The sequence below is a fragment of the Lepisosteus platostomus genome, chromosome 5, assembly GCF_059453375.1.
Source record: "Lepisosteus platostomus isolate fLepPlt1 chromosome 5, fLepPlt1.hap1, whole genome shotgun sequence".
In the NCBI taxonomy this organism is placed as follows: Eukaryota; Metazoa; Chordata; class Actinopteri; order Semionotiformes; family Lepisosteidae; genus Lepisosteus; species Lepisosteus platostomus.
In genome coordinates, this window is record NC_142615.1 from 47,856,563 (window position 1) to 47,860,905 (window position 4,343).

General features: G+C 41.6%; 1 non-coding gene across 1 annotated transcript; it reads left to right on the forward strand.

Moving 5' to 3' along the window:
* The first annotated feature begins 534 nt into the window (after window positions 1-534).
* Window positions 535-592, forward strand: LOC148668090 (U7 small nuclear RNA). Its single transcript, XR_015938908.1, has one exon. It is a non-coding gene; the product is annotated as a U7 small nuclear RNA (small nuclear RNA).
* Window positions 593-4,343: the final 3,751 nt, after the last annotated feature.

Sequence of the window (4,343 nt, forward strand, 5' to 3'; positions counted from 1 at the left end):
GCCGTTGTTATTTATTACATGGAGTGTTAAAATGTGTGAGATGTTCCTTTTGAGATGTTTTTTTTGCGGAATAAAGTATATTTTGTAGAACAAAAAAAATCTTATGACAAGGTTTACAAGTTATCTGTTGAACTACATTCTAATAGGTGTGGTCACATTCCAGGTCATTTGTTTACGTTTTTGTTTCTGGAGCAACTGTTAGATGAAATGTGCTAATATGTAACCTAACTCCAGTGTGAATAACTAGAAGAGGGGAGCAGCTCCATTCCAGACCAAGGGAGCTTTGAGATTGGCTGGGCCAGATCTCTCATTTGCATATCTGATTTGGAAATACAACACTAAACCCCCTTCTTGCATGGATTTAACTTGCACTCAAGAGTCCCCTACTGTGTATTGCTACTTATTTTTTATGATAAGTGGTGATTACCAGTTGACAGGTTTTATTTGTTGAATTATAAATGTTTCTGTATTATCACCCTGAATGGCCTGTACTCACGGTTTGGTAGGGTATGTGTTTTCATTTCTTTGACCAAATGGAATTTTTGCTCTTTTAGTATTTGTCTAGAAGGCTTTCTGAAGTCAGGAAGCCCATTTATTTGGTGAAAAAAGATTCTGTATTAATATTAATATTTCTCATGTAACATAAATAGGGTCTTCTATGAATAAAAAGATCTTGCACTTGGACATCTTAATAAAGCTGTGTGCTTCCATACAATCGAGCAGTTTTGATTCCTAATATTTGACCTTAGGTGTGGGAATGGGTCTTTTTTGCCATTTGATTTCCAATTGATCAGCACAGTATAGAAAATAGACCCATAAAGCAACCTCACCAGTGACAAATGTGCAAAAAGTGATCACTTGTTTTCGCCCGCTTTCAAACTGAAACCCTTTGGTGTGTTAAGAGAATGTGATAACCACTGCACTGCGCAAGGTGGGAATGGGTGACTTGCAGAGAGTGTTAAACTTCAAGAAACGACTTCTCTCAGGAATATATTTCCACATTCTGAAGAGGAGATTTTCTCCATTTCTGTAGTCTGACTTCCTCTTTTGCTAGAGAGCTGTAGAATGTGGAGTCACCTGGGAGCAGTGTGTAGATAACAGGTTTGTTACTGCCGGATGAGCACAGTAAATTAATACAGCAGAATAAACACACTGTGAGTATTTGAAGGGAATTAACAATCTTTTACGTCTCGCCATGTTCAATGCTGCTGTCATTTCTGTAATATTGTGATTATCACGTTCATCACACATGTGCAAGATCCCCTGTTTGAAATTGGGCAGAAACAGGTGTCTTTTTATCTTCTCACATTTTGCACTCCCACCAGTGTTTTATGGATCTTGTTTTGTTTTATTGCAAGAATTCGAATTTCCTGTGTCATTCATGATCACATCAAACAGCCAGCAGATCATGTCACCTTTCACATAGTCATTCTTCTGCTTCCTCAATTTCCTAGAGACAGGTCTTTTCAGCAGAACTGACAAACGTGGCAAAGCAACCTGATAAGACCAGGTCCTAGAAGTCACTACTCAGTCAGTTACTACTGCCAAAATGCAAGCCCTTCCTCCAGCCTGAAGACGTTGATCCTACATTACTCATGAAGAAGATGTATCTACCAAACCTCAGAGAGCTGAGCTGGATCACTACCCTTCTGAATGACATTGCAGTAACACTCTACCACTCCTCTTTGTGCACTCATGCTGGAACTTTGGGAGGCTACTGCAGACAGCAGAGGTTGGATCGTACACAGAGGTTGAAATAGCTCAGCTGAGAAAGCCTTAGACTGATGCTCTAAAGGTCCCTGGTTCAATCTGGGGTTTTGGCATTTTGTTTCGTTGCGCCATTTGTTCCTCTCTGCAATGCCCTGTGTCCAAAGTCACACTTCCCTTTCTCAGCCTGAATCCCAAACTAGAGTCTTTGTGTCCTTGAGTCCCTCTTTTACCGACACTGATGAAGTACAGAAATAACTTAACATGTTTTGCACTCCTTATGGTGTTTTATGGTGGGACCTGTATTTCTCTATGAATTTCCTTAGTGACAGCCCATTTGTTTTCAATATATTTCTGGTGACGTTATTACAGCCGTCTCCCCTGGTGGCTTGTTTTCATATCCCACTTCTGACAATGACTTTTCTTATGTCACTTTGATGGGAGTACAATTGGAAAAAAAACTAAAATGTGTGTAGTTGTTTCCATATCAAACCTGTCTTCCATTTTATACAGTATTCCACAGGAGTGAATCAATTCCTTGTTTAATTTTGCAAATGACCCTACTGTCAAAAAAACAAAATTCCCATGTAGCCAAGGAGTTGCTGAAAAGCAACTTCACTTTGATGTTTTGTGTTGTTATAACCAATTCATCTCCTTTAAAAAAAATAGATTTCTGTAGAAGAAAGGTGTCTCACACTACAGTTTAAATTGTAAACAGGTCATAGAAAAAGCTCCTTAGCTCCCTGTCGGGAATCAAACCCCACTCTCTTGTATGACAGGCAGGGATTCTCACCACGGTTAAATTGCAACCGTAATAATATTGACAACGTTAATAAATGCATATATAATTGAAATTGAAAACACATCTAACACAGCATCTTTTCTGGTTATATACCACAATGCATTGCTGATATTTGTTGTTTGCCATTTAGGTTAAATACTGTCATGTTTTTCTCAGCAATCGTCTTTTGATGCGTAAGTATAAATAATGATAATACTATTTGAATACATACAGGTCTTAATATTATTTTGATTAAAAAAGGAACAAGTTATAGGTTTATTCCATGTTGAAAAAAAGAAGAAAGAGAACACAATGTTTCGGCCGTGGAGCCTTCTTCAGGTGTGAGAGAGACAGTGCAGTAGGCAAAGGTAAAGTAGCGGGAGAACAGAGGAGTGAGAGGCGGGAGCAGGGGACAGAAAGAGAGCCCAATCAAGAGGTGTGAAGTCAGAATGGGTGCAGAGAGGTGTGAAATGAAACTTCCAATGAATCGAGAAAATTAAAAATAACAGTAGTCTGTCGTTAAGAGAAGGGAGAATGTGTGATCCTAGCTGCAGAATAATTTTGGTTTCGGTGGTCTTTCTGATGTATGAGTTCGGAAAACCGTCTTTGAGAACACAGACGGAGAGATTAGAGTGGTCGTGGCCGTCAGAGGTGAAATGAGAAACAACGGGCTTGGAGAGATCTTTAATTTTCACAGCCCTGACATGTTCTCTGAAGCAGTCTCCGATTCTCCTTCCTGTTTCTCCAATGTAGATGGCTGGGCATTCACTGCAAGAGATACAGTAAATAAGGTTGCTGGAGATACAAGATGCTGTCTGGGTGATCCGGAATTGTCCTGAAGGGCCTTGAATGAGTGTGGTGGTGGCTGTGTACTTGCAACTAATACAGCGAGCTCTGTTGCAATGGAAAGTGCCTGGTGTAGATGGTTGTTGAGGGCGGTCAAGGGAGCTGTGAACAAGGAGGTTACGCAGATTAGGTGGTCGGCGGATATGAGATGATAGGGCGATCAGAAAAGAGGGCCCCAATGGAGGGATCATTCTGTAGGATGGAAAAGTTGTGGTTAATGGTCCTGGGGATAGGAAGTGTGTTAGGGTGGTAAGGAAGCACGAAAGGAATGCGGTTGTTACGGCGAGAGTTCCTGATCAGGTTGATGGTCTGGGGGGTGTTTTTGGCTCGGGCAAGGGCCCTGTCAATCACACTGCTGGGGTATTCTCTGTTGATGAAAAATGAGTACATTTCGAGGGCTTCGAGTGGACAGTTGGTAGACAAGTGGATGTCTACGGGGGTAGTTGATAGACAAGTGGATGTCTAGAAACGGAAGAGTGGTGGAAGATATGTTAACCGTATATTTGAGGGACGGGTGGAAGTTGGTGAAATGGTGCAGGAAGAACTCAAGCTGATCATTGGAGCATGTGGCGGCACCAACGCAGTCATCAATATATCGTTTATAGAAGTCAGGGACATAGCCAGTGTAGGAAGCGAAGAAGCGTTCTTCTACCCAGCCGAAAAAAATGTTGGCATAGCTAGGTCCCATTCTGGTGCCCATGGCAACTCCACTGACCTTTTTGTAATAAAGATTATTGAAAGAGAATGCGTTCAGTGTGAGGACCAATTCTGCAAGGCGTACCAGGGTGTGGGTGGGTGGATCAAGCACTGTGCGTTTGTCCAGCGTGTGCTTGAGGGCTGTAAGGCCATCATTATGGGGAATGACGGTGTACAGAGATGTGATGTCCATGGTAAAAATGTGGCATTCGGTACCCTGAAATTGGAAATCATTGAAAAGTTGGAGCGCGTGGTTGGTGTCTTTGATGTATGAGGGAAGATCTTCAACCAGCGGTCTCATGAGGCTGTCGAG